We start from the raw sequence: 21,040 nt of genomic DNA on the forward strand, positions 1-21,040 counted from the left end.
GGCAAGTGGGCACAGTATCCACTGTGAACCTGACACAGAAGCTGGCAAGCAGGCAACTGCAATTAGATTACACAGGAAAAAAAAGCAGACTGGTGTTCTTTCCCTAAAAAGGGCTTTTTGGGGGTGCTGTTCTAACAGCAGAGACCAGATGAGTCCTTCAGGACTGTAGTGGACACTGAATACCCTAGCCTAGCTATCAATTTCCCTATCTAATGAGCAGCAGCTACACTTTCCCTCCTCTATCTAAGAATGCAGCTTCATAATGAATCTAAAATGGATGCTGTACAGGAGGTGGGAGGGTCTGGAAGGGAGGGTCTGCTGCTAATTTGCTGGAATGTGTCTGCTGACCGTGAGGCACAGGATCAAAGTTTCCTCAATGATGACGAATAGGGGGCGGATCGAACCGTGCATGTGTTCGCCCGCCGTGGCGAACGCGAACACACTATGTTCGCCGGGAACTATTCGCCGGCGAACAGTTTGGTACATCACTACTGTGCATTGTTGAACATGTTTGTTATAGCGCATTCAAACTGTTTCTTCACATTATCTTTGCGAACAAACATTTGTATCTATGCTTTATGTTGATACTGCATATCTGTATTGAATTACATTGCAATCTCAATATATTTTGTTGAAAAATAATATATATATATATATATATATATATATATATATATATATATATATATACCTAAACACAAAGTGATCTAGCTGTTATGACCATTTTTAAACGCAATGTGCAAAAATAGTGCACTTTTATCAAAAAGCAAGGAGTGGAGAAGAAACAAATGCTACAATCACAACTATTCAGAAAGCAGGTAGCTCTCCCAAGTGTGTAACATGCTGCACCCTCATCAGCCCGCCTTTCTGGCTGTAATGAGATCAGTGGGCAGTGCAGCATCAGAGAGGCTCTTCAGCTGGAGGAAAAACTACGTCAATCAACAGTATATTTACAGATCAGAAGTAAGTCTACAACTTTAAAGACAAGCAGGTACATGCTGATCGGTAATTGACAAGTCTCATACAATTTTTATGTTTCTCTCTTGGAAGCTGGAGTGGATTTGGGAAAGGTGGGGTGTGAATATGTAAGGTATCTATAAGTTTCCACTTTGAGTATCATAGATAGTTGCTAAGCAAAAATGACTATAAAATAATGTAACTATTATGGAGGGAGTCTTGAAATAAGTAATATAGCACCTGAAATGTTATTATTTAACGTTTACTAATAGTTTTACTTTTATTGTCAATGGCTACAATACAGAAAGAACAAGACATAGATATGGTAGGACATGATATGCGTAATAATACACCTATTTCTTTTTCTATCTCTACCCTTCCTCTTAACTTTATGTAACCTGTTAGCTATCTAGAGGGGATTTTGATAAAACTAGTAAGACAATGAAAACCTAAGATAACATCATGCTATTTGAGTACCTTATTTTATTCATTTGGAGAACATGCTTTTTCACTAGATTTATAACTTATTCATTATAGGCAAAATAAATAATGGGAATATTCTGATCCAGAGCCATATCTTGGGAGGGCCACCAGAAGATTATTTAACAATTTAAAAATAAAACTCATCAGCAATTCATATTACTTTGTGTTTTATTGGTGTCAGTAATATAATACTCATCGTATATGTTGAGTATACACAGCAGTAAATGTAGATGTGCACAGTCTGGTTCTAGATTGGATGGTTTTCGTAAACATATTGTACTTGTCAAAATGTGTTTGTCTCATTTGTTGTTAAATTCACCCTTTTTAATATTGTAAAGTGCTGCGGAATACATTGGCGCTAAATAAAAGTCATTAATTATAATAATATAGGGTATCTGTATGTGTATAGATTTGTAGAATGTCTATTTATGTGTGAATGTATGGATGTTTAATTTGTCACTTCTCTTTACTCATCTTACTGTCTTTGTCACCATATGTCACGCTTTACCTGGACAGAGCCCCCATATCATTCCTCATCCTAAAGTTTGTTAACTCCGTTTTGCTCCCCACGGGCTAGAGCTAAACTAAAAATAATTACATGTTGAAACTGACTTCAGAAGAAATGTCCTAATCAAAAACATTTTTTTTTACTATGTTATTATTGGCTGACTTCTTACAAATGCCAACGACCATCAATTTATTTAGATTTTTAAAGAGACCCTCAGTAACTATTATTTATTTAGATTTTAAAGAGACCCTCAGTGTTTTTAGTGCCTGGAGCACCTTGAAGGTAGCACTCTGTTAAGCGTTAATCTTTATTTGTTGTCCTAATTTAATGGTTTAATGCCAAAAAATAAGGGTATCCTGCATCTTCTTCATTAGCCCAAGCAGAAATAGGTAGAGGTGATTGGCTGACAGTGTCAACAAAATGATATGGCTAAGGATAATTGCCTTAGCTATACCTCCAGTGGGGCCAGACTCTGGTTAGTTGGGGACCCTCATTCATTGTCAAACAATTTGAAAACAGTTTACCACTGAATAGAAGTACAGTGCATGGAAACTCCAGGGATTATAACTATTTTAATGAGATGAAATGGTAATGGTGCCTAAAGTGCCCTTTAATTTTACCTCCTTTGTATTTTAAAATAGAGTTTGGGCTTTTTTGGCTAATATTTCTGAACCTGACAGAATAAATAAGATAAGTAAATTAATAAGTAAAGGTAAGATTAAGACAATGTGACTTACTAAGTTTGTCTAAACAGCAATCAATTTCAAGTGCTAGCTATGTATCCTATGTTTCAGATCTACATACCTCCCAACAAAGGCAGTCCCAGAAAGGGGGCATGTCTGCTCACATAATTGGCAGGTCAGCCTGGTATGAATTCACAGTAGGCTACCAGTCAATCATTCTGCTTGGCCCTCTGGGGGCAGACCTTGCAAGGATTAATGTTTCAGTGCTCCCTTCAGGGACCTAGTGCCCTACAAATATGATTGTTGAGGACAGTTCCTGGTGTCCCCAAAATAACGAAATCGGGACAGTTGAAAGGCATGCATCTATAGTGCTATATTCATTTATTAATATTAAATAATGCTAATAATCAAAGTTATTAATGTCCCTCCAAAAGAATCAATGGTGAAGGAAACTGGGTCCCTTTAAGCATTCAAATTACAAATAACATATTAAATGTCTTTAAAGAAGATCTGGTACATTCATCCTTGAATAATTTAGCAAAGAACCACTCAGATCACATTGCCACTAAGGGTGTGGAAGCAAGATACTTACCTGAAGCTGTTCATCGCAGTGGTCACCTTCTTCCTGGGGGCAATCTTCATTAACCTGAAGCAAATCTAATAGTATAAATGAAGCTATTAAGGTGAATAAACCTATACAGCTAAATGGTCTGCAGAATAAAAATAAAAAATATTGAAAATAACACAGCACTAGAGAAGTCTTGGAGAGGGGCATCAGATGTGTGAGTAGGAACAGAGAAGGAGTTCATCAGCACAGCATAGGGTCCTTGATGGACATACTTCTGCATCAGTGAGAATAGGCAGGTAGGAGCCCTATATCTTATGGGAAGCCAGTGTAAGGACTAAAAGACGGGGGAGGCATGGAAGGTGCAGGCGGAGAGGAAGATCAGCCTCCCCGCTGCATTCATTATGTACTGTAACAGAGCCAGCTGGGAATGCATAAGACCACTGAGAAGTGGATTGCAGTAGTCAAGTCGAGACCGATTGGAGTCAAAAAGAACACCAAGGCAGTGAACCTGCGAGGAAGAGCTAATGGTAGTGCCATTGACTTGGAGGGAGACAGACACAGGAGTGGCTTTATTTTGAGAAAACGAGCAGCTATCCAGTTGGAAATAGCAGATAGACAGTCAGAGAGAGGTAAATTAAATGGCAATTACACGTTTTAATTGATGTGTGCAATGAAATAATAAGGTCCGGTTGTGAAGTAATTTTGTAGATAACAATTGTCCATATTATTTGTAACTCCTTAAAAATGCCCAAACAATTTAAAATAAAGTTCCACATCTTTTAAAGTATTGTTTGTTGCATTGCTCAGTCACTCTTCAGTAGTTGCATATATTTCCTTTACACACCAGGATGTGATACTCCAATCAGGAGCTTGTTTTAATCATTATATAGAGTTTATTGATTTGAACATATAATATTGCTTTGCAAATACAGAGTGCTAAGAAAACAATTTAATCTCATGCTGCTTGTTATAAGCAGTAATGTTATATCTATAAAGGAGTTTATAGATTAATGACACATGTCTACATTATTTGGGCTATGTGTATAAATGTGTGGATAGGTAGATCATTCTGTTCTGAAGAGCTCAGATTCTTTTTTTTAATGTTCTCGGTGACTCCTTTAATTATCTTTTTTTTTTTTTATGTTTGTTGAAAATCATTATTATTCCAAAAAACATTGTTATGACCTGTGCTGTCTGAAATCATTCCAGAACTAAAATCATTCCATCTCATTGAATTGATTATAGTGCCTGGAGTCCCCTGCACTAAATCTCCATTCAGTGTTAAGCCATTTTTAAGCAGTTGAACACTGAATGAGGGCCCCTGATTTCTCATAGTTCCACCCACTGGAGGAGTCACTAAAGCAGACATTACATTTTTCCTTTTAGTGATTCTGATTCATACCTGAATCGACACTGTGATTTTCTGAAAGTGGTCGTCTGATGCTCTCATCCAATAAAAGCCACCTATTGCTGCTCAAACTAACGCTTCCTTATTAGCCCTAGAAGCACAGGGGGGCAAGCTGCTGGGATCTCTCGTATAGCATTAAAACATAAAAAAATATTATTAATGCTGAATGGAATAGTGGTGTCTGGGGACACCTGACATTATAACCCGTTCAGTGAGATGAAGCAGTTACAGTCCTTTCCCTCTTGAATGTAAACTTGTTTGAGCAGGGCCATTTACACCCTCTGTTCCTGTGCGACCAGATTGTCTTGTTGCAATTGCATGTCTACTAGTCCACCAATTGTACAGCCCTATGGAATTTGTTGGTGTTTCATAAAAAATAATAATATTAATATAGTGTCCCTTTAAGGTTTTGAGCAGTTGCAGGTTACAACACCATATGGCTCTCAAGCTTTTAGCTGATAGGCCATTTAGGCACAGTTATAAGGTTACATTAGTGCAATGGTGGTTAACTACATCTATGGCTATTTTCATACTTTACATTTCCAATGTTTGTGGTATTTTTTGGGGTGTGATAATAGGCCTTTATGTGGCCATGTGCTTTCAACAGCTATGTTTATTGCTGGTTCAAAAAAATAGATTATCCTATATGTTGTAGATTAGAATAGATATCCTTTTATGCGAGAATACATGCATTTCCTCAGGTGTACACAACAATTTGTTTTCCTGTGTATTGTTTATTACTGCATATGGTGAGTTTATTATAAAATCCTTAATTTCAACTAGTAATAAAAACTAAAACGACAACACAGGATGGAAGAGATATGCTATAGATAGATTAAATAGTTAAAAACTAAAATCGAATCTGCATGACAGACACAGACACACACATATCACGACAGATGACAGACACACACTCCATGACAGACACACACACTCCATGACAGACACACACTCCATGACAGACACACACACTCCATGACAGACACACACGTCTTGACAGACACACACACACCTTGACAGACACACATACCATGACAGACAGACACACATACCAGACAGACATTGCTCAAACCAATGTGGCAATAATTGGTTTGTGGCAATCTGAATATAGTCCTTAAGTATTTGGTTTTTCATAAGGGTTTACATTAAAATTGGGATTCTCATCTGGTACACAATTAGAACTAATACTTCCGGTTTTCTAGGAGTATGCAAATCAGTCAGGAGATGCTGCAACAAAATGTTTAGAAGATGTTGATGGAGATTCAGTTTGCTTTATGTGCATAGAGTGTACCTTATTTTTCAATTTAGAAAAGTGCAGATTTCAAAAATATCAGTAGTACAGAACCAATAAGGCAGCTGGGGATGTTTTATTCCTTTTTTTGTGGTTACTTTCGCACACTTTGATATATTTTATTTTATTTGTGGTTTATCTTGGCCTGATTGTTCTAACCTTTGGCTCCTTCTGGCACTCTGAGGTTGTGTGTGTGTCTGTGTGTGTGTGTGAGCACACACTCAGCCACTTTCTACAGTTGCTGCACAAATGGCAGTCTTATGGACAAATACAATCAGAGACACAAGCACTGGCACCTGCTACAACATCTCACTACAGCTCATTGAGAAGTCGGTAAAGGAACTTCTTTGTGGCTCCACCACAAAGGCTTCTAGGTTGTTCTTCTCCTTTGCACTTTGATTCTGCAGTAACATGATCCACATCACTTTCCAAACAAGAGGTTTTTGTAAAGAAATTTGTCTTTTGTAGTTGCTTTGCATCTTCTGGTGTCAAAGCTTTTGCTGAACTTTTTATTTATTTTTAATTCTACAAAAAAATTCAAAATGTTTGCATTCTAGTACACACATTATTACTTAGATAATAGCATGGTCTCAAATAATGGCATGACTAGTAGGGATCAATTCTGATTAATCAAAGAAAGGCAAGATGAAAAACTCGGGCTATAATTAACCGATTAATCTACTGAAAGCCTGAGTCTTTTACCTTACCTTTCTGTGGTTCTCCAATCAAGAGATAGACTACCCCATTTATACTGGACACAGGAGAACCGGTCCCCCTCTGATGAGCCTTACTTTGTGAAATGCGTGCTTCAGGGGCCCATGGTTCATTTACAATTACAATTTGGTTACAATTACGTTTAATAATCTTTAGACCTTGCTTTGATGGAAGCACCATAGATTGTTTTTAATTTCTTTCTGGATCTTGGTCGTGTCCCTCTAGTAGAATACTTCCTCATTTCCTTGTGTTCCTTGATCCAAGTTCCTCAGCTCACAGCAGGAAAGGAGGGGTGACATGAGGTTGTTCAATGTGTTGCTTCACTGGTGACTAGAGGTTATGTTACATGATTCTATGATGGCCTAAGTTTCCGATAGCTTGTTCTCCTGGAGATCATCGTCAGACACCGGTGCAAGCAGTGTTGAATGGACTGACAATCACCCAGGCACCAGGATAAAATTCCTAGTCTCCATGGTGACCTGGAATTTGTCGAGCCAGGGTTTAAGGTATAATGTTTTGACCCTCAGCATTCTGAATATATGTGTAAGTGTGTGTGTATTTGTGTGTGTGTATATATGGAAGGCATGTGCCTGAACTTGTGGGAGGGGTTATTTTCCTATTTAAATCCCCAGTAACCCCAGCTTACCTATCGTTGCCGTTTGGAAGTTCCTGTTTCCTCTTCTGGTTTGCGCTGACCTCTGACGCCATCCTGCTCTGACATACTAACACAAACATAGCGTTCCCTCGTAAGTATAATCATACGAACGAAATACCCTTCGGCAAGTCGCAACTTCAAAAGTAAGTAATTTTCGGCTATACGAACGTTTTTCAGTTTCTCATAGTCATATCCCTTTCTTTCGTGAAAATTAAAAGTTCAGCATAATGGCACTCAAATGCATAATCCCTGTTCGGCTATTTTCTGCATTCGGCTTTCGTACTAACGAACGCCGAGCTATTCTATGCGTTCTCAGTTCTCATGGTGCCAGTCATTAATTACAGTACTGACAGGAAGTGAAACCCCTACGGTTTCCGCGACATGAAAGAGCTACATTAATTCCCTTGTAATTCCCGTGCGGTGAGAGCAAGCCCTAGACAGCCCTAGACAGGTCTGGTACATATTACAAACAATTAAGTTGAGTATGACTAGCAGGGGACAGTGGGAGTGGAAATAAACTTTCCTAAGGGTTTTATTAGGTGCTTGGTACACCCCTCACATTTTTGTAAATACAGTTGCAAGAAAAAGTATGTGAACCCTTTGGAATGATATGGATTTCTGCACAAATTGGTCATAAAATGTGATCTGATCATCATCTAAGTCACAACAATAGACAATCACAGTCTGCTTAAACTAATAACACACAAAGAATGAAATGTTGCCATGTTTTTCTTGAACACACCATGTAAACATTCACAGTGCAGGTGAAAAAAAGTATGTGAACCCTTGGATTTAATAACTGGTTGAACCTCCTTTGGCAGCAATAACTTCAACCAAACGTTTCCTGTAGTTGCAGTTTAGACGTGCACAACGGTCAGGAGTAATTCTTGACCATTCCTCTTTACAGAACTGTTTCAGTTCAGCAATATTCTTGGGATGTCTGGTGTGAATCGCTTTCTTTAGGTCATGCCACAGCATCTCAATCGGGTTGAGGTCAGGACTGGGCCACTTCAGAAGGCGTATTTTCTTCTGTTTAAGCCATTCTGTTGTTGATTTACTTCTATGCTTTGGGTCATTGTCCTGTTGCAACACCTATCTTCTGTTGAGCTTCAGCTGGTAGACAGATGGCCTTAAGTTCTCCTGCGAAATGTCTTGATAAACTTGGGAATTCATTTTTTCTTCGATGAAAGCAATCTGTCCAGGCCCTGACGCAACAAAGCAGCCCCAAACCATGATGCCCCCACCATCATACTTCACAGTTGAGATGAGGTTTTGATGTTGGTGTGCTGTGCCTCTTTTTCGCCACACATAGTGTTGTGCGTTTCTTCCAAACAACTCAACTTTGGTTTCATCTGTCCACAGAATATTTTGCCAGTACTGCTGTGGAACACCCAGGTGCTCTTGTGCAAACTGTAAACGTGCAGCAATGTTTTGTTTGGACAGCAGTGGCTTCCTCTGTGGAATCCTCCCATGAAATCCATTCTTGTTTAGTGTTTTACGTATTGTAGATTCGCTAACAGGGATGTTAGCATGTTCCAGTGACTTTTGTAAGTCTTTAGCTGACACTCTAGGATTCTTCTTCACCTCATTGAGCAGTCTGCGCTGTGCTCTTGCAGTCATCTTTACAGGATGGCCACTCCTAGGGAGAGTAGCAGCAGTGCTGAACTTTCTCCATTGATAGACAATTTGTCTTACCATGGACTGATGAACAGCAAGGCTTTCCAGCTTTATGCAAGTCAACAATTCTTAATCGTAGGTCTCCTGAGAGCTCTTTTGTGCGAGGCATCATTCACATCAGGCAATGCTTCTTGTGAAAAGCAAACCCAGAACTGGTGTGTGTTTTTTTTATAGGGCAGGGCAGCTGTAACCAACACCTTCAATCCCATCTCATTGATTGGACTCCAGTTGGCTGACATCTCACTCCAATTAGCTCTTGGAGATGTCATTAGTCTAGGGGTTCACATACTTTTTCCACCTACACTGTGAATGTTTACATGGTGTATTCAATAAAAACATGGCAACATTTCATTATTTGTGAGTTTTTAGTTTAAGCAGACTGTGATTGTCGATTGTTGTGACTTAGATGATGATCAGATCACATTTTATGACCAATTTGTGCAGAACCCATATCATTCCAAAGGGTTCACATACATTTTCTTGCAACTGTATTTTATTATATCTTTTCTTTTTTTTTTTGTAAATCTTTCTTTTATTGAGGCATTCGTGAGGGGTACAGAATAGAAAAAGGGAAATGCATGGGTAGTCATACGAGTGGATTAGTACAGCGAAAACAGTGTGAATTACATTTCCAGAGTGGTATTGCCTCATTTTTATGTTTTTGTGAGACGGTAAACGGGAACACAATTTAAACAGGTTAACAGTAGATGCTATATGACAGGTGCGACCTTATCAATATAAACAGTTATACAGGAACGTACAGGCTGATTGACATGAGCAAAGGCTGATCTGTTAGAGCTAAAGAAAAACCCTATCGGCTTGAAGCCTAGTGCTAGTGCCGACTGCCTGGCATGCAAATTTAGTTACCATGCTGGTCTGCCTGGGCCCAACGATCTATACAATTCAATAGTGCTTAATGTGTAACTGGTAGGGCGGTGCATTTTACAAGATACACCGCTAATCAATTGTATTTCGAGTAATGTCAGCATATAATGAAGAGCAGACGTGTTAAACCAGACAAAGCAAAGCTCTACCAGAGGGGGTATATACATAATATGAGTTGAGTTATATGTGATTGAGTAAGGAGCCGAGCATTTTGTGATAGACAAGCTTCTCTTGCACCTGTGCAATGGTTTATGTTAGTACGATAGTAGGTGCTACGGCAAACGCTTACAGTACTCAGCAGAGCAGTATGTAGTAAACCCGACATGGCATGTATTTAGCAAGCTATGAAGTAACAGTATATTAACAGTAGTGGTGGACATATTAGGTTATACATGCATACAGTCTCGTGAGTCAAGCTAGTTAGACACTATAGGGACCGTCACTCAGTAGGGGCAATCCGCTGAAACAATGCTATCAATACAGGCATACGCAAAAAATTGTCCAGAAAGTCACTGGGTCACACATTTCTACATTGGACCCAACTCCAGCAGGGTGTGGGTCGCCAAAAAAAAAAAGAAAAAGAAAAAATGCCAGGGGAGTGGAGAAGTGAGGGTATCGGCAAAGTGTAAGGCCCCCAAGGCGTACACTTCACCGCTCTTCAGCTGTAACATGCTCTCGGTTCGTTCGCAGGGCATGTCTGCCGGAAGGCTCGGCATCGGGTGCTTCATCCGATACCCCGTGCTGGAATGTCCCGGGATTCCTGGAGCAGCGGTTGTGGGTGTTGTGGTGTGGGGGAGGTTTGCGTGCGGTGGGGGGCTGCTCCCCAGCTCCAGGTCTCGTGCGGGGTCGACACCCTGTTGCCACAGACTCAGATCCTGCTCGAGGCCGGGTCTCTTTATTATATCTTTTCATGTGACAACACTAAAGAAATGACACTCTGCTACAATGTAAAGTAGTAAGCGTGCAGCCTGTATAACAGTATAAGTTTGCTGTCCCTTCAAATTAACTCAACACACAGCCATTAATGTCCAAACCGTTGGCAACAAAAGTGAGCACACCCCTAAGTGGAAATATCCAAATTGGGCGAAATTAGCTACTTTCCCTCCCCGGTGTCATGTGATTCATTAGTGTTACAAGGTCTCAGGTGTGAATGGGGAGAAGGTGTGTTAAATCTGATGTTATCACTCTCACACTCTCTCATACTAATCACTGGAAGTTCAACATGGCAGCTCATGGCAAAGAACTCTCTGAGGATCTTAAAAAAAGAATTGTTGCTCTACATAAAGATGGCCTATGCTATAATATGATTTCCAAGAACCTGAAACTGAGCTGCCGCACGGTGGGCAAGACCATACACTGGTATCACAGGACAGATTCCACTCAGAACAGGCCTCGCCAAGGCCGACCAAAGAAGTTGAGTGCACGTGTTCAGCGTCATATCCAGAGGTTGTCTTTGGGAAATAGACGTATGAGTGATGCCAGCATTGCTGAAGAGGTTGAAGGGGTGTGGGGTCAGCCTGTCAGTGCTCAGACCATGCGCTGCACACTGCATCAAATTGATCTGCATGGCTGTCGTCTTAGATGGAAGCCTCTTCTAAAGATGATGCACAAGAAAGCCTGCAAACAGTTTGCTGAAGACAAGCAGACTAAGGATATGGATTACTGGAACCATGTTGTGTGGTCCAATGAGACCAATATAAACTTATTTGTTTCAGATGGTGTCAAGCAAGTGTGGCAGCAACCAGGTGAGGAGTAGAAAGACAAGTGTGTCTTGCCTACAGTCAAGCATGGTGGTGGGAGTGTCATGGTCTGGGCCTGCATGAGGGCTGCCGGCACTGGGGAGCTACAGTTCATTTAGGGAACCATGAATGCCAACATGTACTGTGACATACTGAAGCAGAGCATGATGCCCTCCCCTCAGAGACTGTGCCGCAGGGCAGTATTCCAACATGATAACGAACCCAAACACACATCCAAGATGAGCACGGCCGTGCTAAAGAAGCTGAAGGTACTGGTGATGGACTGGCCAAGCATGTCACCAGATCTAAACCCTATTGAGCATCTGTGGGGCATCCTCAAACAGAAGGTGGGGTCTTTCACATCCACCAGCTCCGTGATGTCGTCATGGAGGAGTGGAAGAGGACTCCAGTGGCAACCTGTGAAGCTCTGGTGAATGCCATGCCCATGAGGGTTAAGACAGTGCTGGAAAATAATGGTGGCCACACAAAATATTGACATACTGTTACAGAGGCTGTACATTTACTACTTTATATTGTAGCAGATTGTCATTTCTTCAGTGTCACATGAAAATATATAATAGAATATTTACAAAAATGTGAGGGGTGTACTCACTTTTGTGAGATACTGTGTATATATAGGGAACAAATAAATATATCTGCATTATTATTAATGTTTTTTTGAATATGACACTTCTGATTGTCAATTTGCATATCAAAAAGGAACAAATGGGGAGAAATAGACATGAATATCCTAGACACAGCTGGGTGTTTGGCTTAAGAAGAAGGAACCTAATTTGCAAATCTTTCCCTTTGATATAACAAATGTTACATTGCACATTCATCTAGCAGCTAAATTAACCCCATCCAGTACTGTAATTAGCCATACCACCTCTATTAGGCAACCACTCCATCAATACTCTACACATATCATATGTATTAACATAACAATGAATCATGCTTGCTGGTGGTCATTACAGTGTATTCTCTAATTTGTGAATTTCTGGTTTTGACTCAGTTTGTCCTAGTGTTCACAGTCCTATGGTTTTCTTTACCTTGCTTGGCTGAATCTATATATGATTCCCTTAGTATTAGAATTTGTCTCTGACCATATTTTCTTGCACCTCCATCTCCTTAGGTAGGAGAGATGGTGAGTGAGCCGAGACATACCCGGTAACTGTATGGGGACCACCCCCGGAGGAGGCACCCTCAATTGAACCAGAGAAGGCATTAACTGCACCTCCTGGGCTAGCTTCACCCGCACCACCTCCGGGAATTCCGCCACCGACCGCAGGTTGCGAAACCCCCACGACCCACCCCCGTCCCGGAAGGGAATTAAGAAATCTGATTCAAAACCTTCACGCAACAACCTGCCTCTTCCCTAATACCATCGCATCCATCCTCGCCGGGGTAGGCCCCCACTGCAGCGTGTCTGAGGCAGACCCCCGGCACCACCTGCCTGACTTCGTGTGAAACACTGATTAAGTCCGTGACACAGATGCCCTCAACCAATGCCTGCAAAAATTAGGTATCCTCCGATACCTCTTCTGATATTACCCCCTCCTCCTTCTCAACCTCCTCCCTGAGGTCAATAAAGTCCTCCAAGGAAGAAGCAAGAAAATGACGGAAAACTCGCCCTTCCACAATTTCGCCATCACGTCCCGTTTGAGGCGCACACCCCAACTGCCCGGTGGACTAACACACGCGTGCTGCCAAGCTGCTTCCTGGATACTCCCAGTCAATTCCGACCTCTCCCCCATGACCTCCCCCGGCACCCCTGCCAGCCGTGATTCCCCGTCAAGCCGCTCCCAACAGTGCCACCTGCCCCGTGTGCCCACACTTGGCCCAAACTAACCCCTTGCTTACCACCTGCCCCTAATGAATTAACCAAGGGCAGCAATGTGTTCAGCAACGTGTGAGAGTGTAGTGTGATGTCAGACTCACCGGCCAAGCCCCCACTGCGGCCAATCCAGGGGCTGCTCCACAAAATCCAATGGGTCCAGAATGCGCCACCTCCGCCAACTGCATGACAACCGGGGAGCCCAGATCAGAGCAGGGGTTCAAAAGTTTTATGGAAGTCACATTTGACTGACCGCAAGCATGGCTTTCATGCCCAAAATAGTTCCACAGATTATAGCTGTGCGGCCGGTCTATTTTCAATGTTAAAAGTGCGCTATAGTAGGGTGAGGACAGAAAATAGCAAGGGCTGATGGGAGATTGAGGAGGGACAAAGCAGCCAGTTTAAACTGGTCTGGCAGTGTCCCTGGGACAACGCCCTGCTGGAGAAACAATAGGACAAGAAAAAGGGGGAGGGGAAGAGGCACATTTTCCCATGGATTTAAAGTGGCAGAAAAAGTGTTTTAAAATCCAATAAGCCCCAATAGACTTTTTAAAGGGCAATACACCCCAGGGGCCATAGTCACAGTGCAGGAGGCTGGCAAACAGGCCCCTTGAAAAACTCATGGCAAACGCCCTTAAAAAGGGGAGTTTGTCATAAACACTGATCAGCAACAACATTAAAACCACTGACAGGTGAAGAGAATAACATTGATTATATTGTCACAATTATGGTATGGGTTCATGGGCACCAAAGGCTCATTGATGCACGTGGGAAACATAGGCTAGCCCTATGTGCATAGGAGATCCAGTGTTTGTGAGGTGTGCAGTGCATGTGAATGTGTTGGGAGAAATGTAATAACTAAATAAATATAATATGTATATATATATTTTTTAAATTAATTATACAATTTTAAAAAGTTGTATATCCCCCACCCTTCCTCTTTTGGGCAAGAAGAGGGACACTGAAAACCCTGGTGGTCTGGTGGTGTTTGATACCTTTAGACCTGCATCTCCGGGTGGAGGGCGAGATCCCTCTTCTTGTGAGGGAGGGATGACCTAGCGGAAGAACAGATTGGATGGAACCTTTCTGGTCATACCTGATCCTGCTGATCTCCCCACCAGCCACGAATGTACAATGCAAGGCACCGTGCCTGCATGGGTGCTCCTTTTATCTCACTTGTTGGCCTCGGCCCATGGACATCAGGGCATTTGCCAGTTGTCCCAATGTCCATTGTGGGCCTGCTTATAACCTAATGATTAAGTGTTATATTGGTAGGAAATATTGTATATATGTTTTTAATTATTTAGATTTGACAAAAGCAAAAATAAAGAAATGTGTATGAATTGAAATGGATTCACAAAATATACTGAAATAATATACATATGCAGAAATCCAAGTACACAGCAGCTTCTTAAATGCAAGCAGCTTTATTAGTTCAAGTGAAAAACCAGTGACAATGTTTCGGTCTCACTGAGACCTAGTATTGTAGTCCAGTATGCTGTATGCTTACCATTTATAATGCAAGTTTGAGAGTTAACCCGTTTTTGCAACTACTTTACGAATTTCAAGTCTCAATTCCAGGTTAAGTGAATAGATTACAACATTTTTGAAAACATACACGTTGCATCTTCAATGTGTATCGCTACAATGGGTCCTGGCCCTTATTCTAGTTTGTCTAGTGGTTAATCTTTTTCTTTCTTTTATTCTCTAGTCATACTAATGTTATCCTTGGATTCTCCATACTTGGAGCACTCATTGTTTTTCATGTCTACTTGTGCATGAAAATAAAGTGTCTACTTAACCTATACTCCACATGAATCCAATAATACTGAAAATACAATTAAATAATGTGTAGCATGTCTTTCATTTCCTTCATTTCTTTAATTCTACTGCGATACTGGGATACTTGTATGATTCTTGTACTAAGCTGGAAATATTTTCTGTGTGAGGAAGTATTCCTGAAGGTATGAAGGCAGTAAAAATAAACATTTTACAAAGTGGAGAAAAGTTGCAAAGTTTGCTTGTGAAAAAAAAAATGGTAAACCAATACTACCTTTCGTTTTACGCACTGAGTACTGATCCTGGAAACAAACTGACAATGCTTGTTAACACATCATAATAGATATTTTTACTATCTAAACAAATCAGTGTGCATAAGCTTTTAAAAAAACTGAGAATAGATTACCAAAGCTACATATAATTGTTATTCTTCTATATAAAGATAGGAAAAATAAATCTGTCGGTTTATAGGCAGCTTCCTCAGTCAAGCCAGAACTTGTGTTTACTTTCATTTGTATGGCTCCAGCTACATTGTGTTGCAGTAGATTTCCCTGTTTAAATTGTATTCTGTGAGAATGGGGAAGCTATTTATTGAAATGAGACTGTCACTAAAATTTAAAGAGATACTATAATCACCAAAACAACTTAGCTTAATTAAGCAGTTGTGGTGTATATATCATGCCCCTGTAGTGTCACTGCTCAATTCTCTACCATTTAGGAGTTAAATCATTTTTTTTTATGCAGCCCTAGTCACATCTCCCTGCATGTGACTTACACATGCTTTCTAAACACTTCCTGTAAACTTAAGATTCATCTAATATCTATACTATAGAATGTATTATCTCCTGCTCTGTTAATAGTGATGTCGCGAACATAAAATTTTCGGTTCGCGAACGGCGAACGCGAACTTCCGCAAACGTTCGCGAACAGGCGAAACGGGCGAACCGCCATAGACTTCAATGGGCAGGCAAATTTTAAAACCCACAGGGACTCTTTCTGGCCTCAGGGACTAACACCTGGACTGTGGAATAACGGAGGGGGATCCATGGCAAAACTCCCATGGAAAATTACACAGTTGATGCAGAGTCTGATTTTAATCCATAAAGGGCATAAATCACCTAACATTCCTAAATCACAATGGTTATTGATTGACACCTGCCATATGACATATTGACACCTTGACATATGGATTGACACCTGTCCTCAGAGACCCTGATATACACTGACACAGAGCAGAATAGGGACTGTTCCCCCTACTTAGGGTCACTTGGCAGATATGGATTGACACCTGTCTTCAGGGACCCTGATACACACTGACACAGAGCAGAATATGGACTGTTCCTCCTACATAGGGTCACTTGGCAGATATGTATTGACACCTGTCCTCAGAGACCCTGATACACACTGGCACAGAGCAGAATAGGGACCGTTCCCCCTATATAAGGTCACTTGGCAGATGTGGATTGACACCTGTCCTCAGGGACCCTGATACAAACTGACACAGAGCAGAATAGGGACTGTTCCTCCTGCATAGGGTCACTTGGCAGATATGGATTGACACCTGTCCTCAGAGACCCTGATACACACTGACACAGAGCAGAATAGGGACTGTTCCCCCTACATAGGGTCACTTGGCAGATATGGATTGACACCTATCCTAATGATCCTTGATACACACTGACACAGAGCAGAATAGGGACTGTTCCTCCTACATAGGGTCACTTGGCAGATATGGATTGACACCTGTCCTCAGGGACCCTGATACACACTGACACAGAGCATAATAGGGACTGTTCCTCCTACATAGGGTCACTTGGCAGATATGGATTGACACCTGTCCTCAGGGACCCTTATTCACACTGACACAGAGCAGAATAGGGACTGTTCCCCCTACATAGGGTCACTTGGCAGATATGTATTGACACCTGTCCTCAGAGACCCTAATACACACTGACACAGAGCAGAATAGGGAATGTTCCCCTACATAGGGTCACTTGGCAGATATGGATTGACACCTGTCCTCAGTGACCCTGATACACACTGATACAGAGCAGAATAGGGACTGTTCCCCTACATAGGGTCACTTGGCAGATATGGATTGACACCTGTCCTCAGGGACCCTGATACACACTGACAAAGAGCAGAATATGGACTGTTCCCCCTACATAGGGTCACTTGGCAGATATGTATTGACACCTGTCCTCTGAGACCCTAATACACACTGACACAGAGCAGAATAGGGAATGTTCCCCTACATAGGGTCACTTGGCAGATATGGATTGACACCTGTCCTCAGAGACCCTGATACACACTGACACAGAGCAGAATAGGGACTGTTCCCCTACATAGGGTCACTTGGCAGATATGGATTGACACCTGTCCTCAGGGACCCTGATACACACTGATACAGAGCAGAATAGGGACTGTTCCCCCTACATAGGGTCACTTGGCAGATATGTATTGGCACCTGTCCTCAGAGACCCTAATACACACTGACACAGAGCAGAATAGGGAATGTTCCCCTACATAGGGTCACTTGGCAGATATGTATTGACACCTGTCCTCAGAGACCCTGATACACACTGACACAGAGCAGAATAGGGACTGTTCCCCTACATAGGGTCACTTGGCAGATATGGATTGACACCTGTCCTCAGGGACCCTGATACACACTGACACAGAGCAGAATAGGGACTGTTCCCCCTACATAGGGTCACTTGGCAGATATGTATTGACACCTGTCCTCAGAGACCCTAATACACACTGACACAGAGCAGAATAGGGAATGTTCCCCTACATAGGGTCACTTGGCAGATATGGATTGACACCTGTCCTCAGGGACCCTGATACACACTGATACAGAGCAGAATAGGGACTGTTCCTCCTACATAGGGTCACTTGGCAGATATGGATTGACACCTGTCCTCAGGGAACCTGATACACACTGACACAGAGCAGAATAGGGACTGTTCCCCCTACATAGGGTCACTTGGCAGATATGTATTGACACCTGTCCTCAGAGACCCTAATACACACTGACACAGAGCAGAATAGGGAATGTTCCCCTACATAGGGTCACTTGGCAGATATGGATTGACACCTGTCCTCAGGGACCCTGATACACACTGATACAGAGCAGAATAGGGACTGTTCCTCCTACATAGGGTCACTTGGCAGATATGGATTGACACCTATCCTAATGATCCCTGATACACACTGACACAGAGCAGAATAGGGACTGTTCCCCGTACATAGGGTCACTTGGCAGATATGGATTGATACCTGTCCTCAGGGACCCTGATGCACACTGACACAGAGCAGAATAGGGACTGTTCCCCCTACATAGGGTCACTTGGCAGATATGTATTGACACCTGTCCTCAGAGACCCCCATACACACTGACACAGAGCAGAATAGGGAATATTCACTAAATGCCAAACATTGTTATAAAGGTGTAATATTCAGTAAATAAAGATAAGGGGGGGGGGCCTACTGTCCTCCCCCCCGGTCCCCACCACTGCGCGGTGGGTGGGGGCCATAAATCACAAACAGTAAATCACTACTGTCCTCCCGCCCGCCCCCACCCGTGGGATGGGGCCATAAAAATAATGAGGGGGGGGACCTACTGTATGATGTTGTATCGATCAGGTAGTGTAAGGGTTACGCCCGCTTCACAGTGACAGACCAAACTCACCGTTTAACGCACCGCAAACAACCGCAAACAGTCCATTTGCACATCCGCAAACTCCCCATTTGCACAAGGTTGGATACCAAGCTAGCCATGTCCGTTCCTTGTCCTCACTGATGTCATTGATGGTCTCTTCCTCCACCCAGCCACCAAGGGTCCCCGAAAGGTGACAACAGGCCCCCGGGATGCCTGCTGTGTTTGGTCTTCCACCTCCTCAAAGCCACCTTCCTCCTCTGACTCCTCTTCTCAAGACTCCTCTCTCTGCGTTGCCTCTCTGTGCATTATTATAAGGTGTGTTAAGTAGTACTATTCTTATCAGTTTAATCCCTGTTACGAGTAGAGGACTATTTCCTTGTTTCGCCAAACCCCTTCAAAGATGGAAAAAGCGGTATGAGTGGAAGAAACAAGGAAATGTGGTCAGGTGGTGGTGCCAGCCCCACCGAGGGCTTGTACCCAGGTATGCTAATAAACTGAAAAAAGAAAAAATCTCCCAAGAAGAAGATCTAAAACTGGCATAGGAAAAAGGTTAGACAACTATAATAAAGTGATACGTACAAATCCTAGTGAGCATAGGTGTATAATAGAGGGAGAAAGGGAAAGCAGAGTAATGCTTCCTAATACCGTGGTTAGTACCCTTTGTTAAAGTAAATTGAGTAATGGACAAAAGTCTTTATTGTATCATTTATAAATAACAAAGGGATACTATACTCATTCCCCTATAGTGGCTAATTGTGTAATAATGGTAATACTATTACCTATTATATAATATTGCCAGGTGCAAGGAAATTCCCTCTAAATAGATGGGTATAGGCAGAGAGTATGGAGAGTGGAGTGATGCTGTCATAAAAAGTGTAAATAAGGTGAAATAAAGTTAAATGTATCACAGACACACAGCCACCCTTTCTCTTTGCTAGTTTCCAGAAATGCTGGATAGGTAGAAGGGCTATAAAGACTCAGAGAGGTCTAGGAAGAATCCTCTAAACTAGCCCTAATCTCCTTAAACACCTTCAAGGGTGTTCTAAGCTAAAGCTCAATCTAAACGTTTAGATGACTGCCTGATTTCCCATCACAGATGCTGGCTAGGAATAACACTGTGCAAGACAAAGAGTGGGTCTAAGTGCCCATAGTGCAGTAAAGTGTCCCTAGTGAAGTGAAAAAGAGAATAACGAGCTGGCGCCCAAGAGAATAACGAGCTGGCGCCCTATCAGGGGACGTGTATATGGCATCGATTTTAGGAACCGGGAGATGGAAAAAGATGCTTGGTCGGTCCTCCTACTTCAAATTTCGGGCACTGCGCGTGCAATCTAATGTGCCACCAGATAGGAGTGGTGTGTTAAGTAGTACTATTCCTATCAGTTTAATCCCTGTTATGGTACTTTTTTTTGGTTTGGTTTTTGAAGCCACAGTGCAGCACCAGAGTCCCGAAAAATTAGGCATGTACACATGCCTGAAAAATTAGATATTGTTGCAGCCGCTGCTGTAACAGCGTCCAGAAAAATTGATGTTTGTTTCCCAGGCAGAAAGTGCCCTAAGTCACGCAAGTCAACCGGCATTCAGAGCTAAAATACAGCAGCGTGTGGACCATTTTTAGCCCAAGGCAGCTCATCTCATCAGGCCTTTTTTAGTCAAATGTATCGCCCACTGTCAGTCCCTTCGGGATCCATCCCTCATTCATCTTAATAAAGGTGAGGTAATCTAGACTTTTTTGACCTAGGCGACTTCTCTTCTCAGTGACAATACCTCCTGCTGCACTGAAGGTCCTTTCTGACAGGACACTTGAAGCGGGGCAGGCCAGAAGTTCTATAGCAAATTGGGATAGCTCAGGCCACAGGTCAAGCCTGCACACCCAGTAGTCAAGGGGTTCATCGCTCCTAAGAGTGTCGATATCTGCAGTTAAGGCGAGGTAGTCTGCTACCTGTCGGTCGAGTCGTTCTCTGAGGGTGGATCCCGAAGGGCTGTGGCGATGCGTAGGACTTAAAAAGCTCCGCATGTCCTCCATCAACAACACGTCTTTAAAGTGTCCTGTCCGGCGTGGTCGTGGGAGGAGGAGGATTACTTTCACCTCTTCCCCTGTTAGATTCCCATTGTGCTGTGACATCACCCTTATACGCTGTGTAAAGCATACTTTTTAATTTATTTTGCAAATGCTGCATCCTTTCCGACTTGTT

The 21,040-nt window shown here is 42.2% G+C and overlaps 1 protein-coding gene across 1 annotated transcript in view; it reads left to right on the forward strand.

Moving 5' to 3' along the window:
- The first annotated feature begins 911 nt into the window (after window positions 1-911).
- Window positions 912-21,040, forward strand: part of LOC134612809 (stimulated by retinoic acid gene 6 protein-like) — a 218,338-nt gene continuing 198,209 nt past the window's right edge. Inside the window, exon 1 of the mRNA XM_063457254.1 lies at window positions 912-991. The gene's annotated coding sequence lies outside the window, so the exon portion shown is untranslated. The remainder of the gene's footprint in view (window positions 992-21,040) is intronic.

This window comes from Pelobates fuscus, chromosome 5, assembly GCF_036172605.1.
Source record: "Pelobates fuscus isolate aPelFus1 chromosome 5, aPelFus1.pri, whole genome shotgun sequence".
Lineage (NCBI taxonomy): Eukaryota > Metazoa > Chordata > Amphibia > Anura > Pelobatidae > Pelobates > Pelobates fuscus.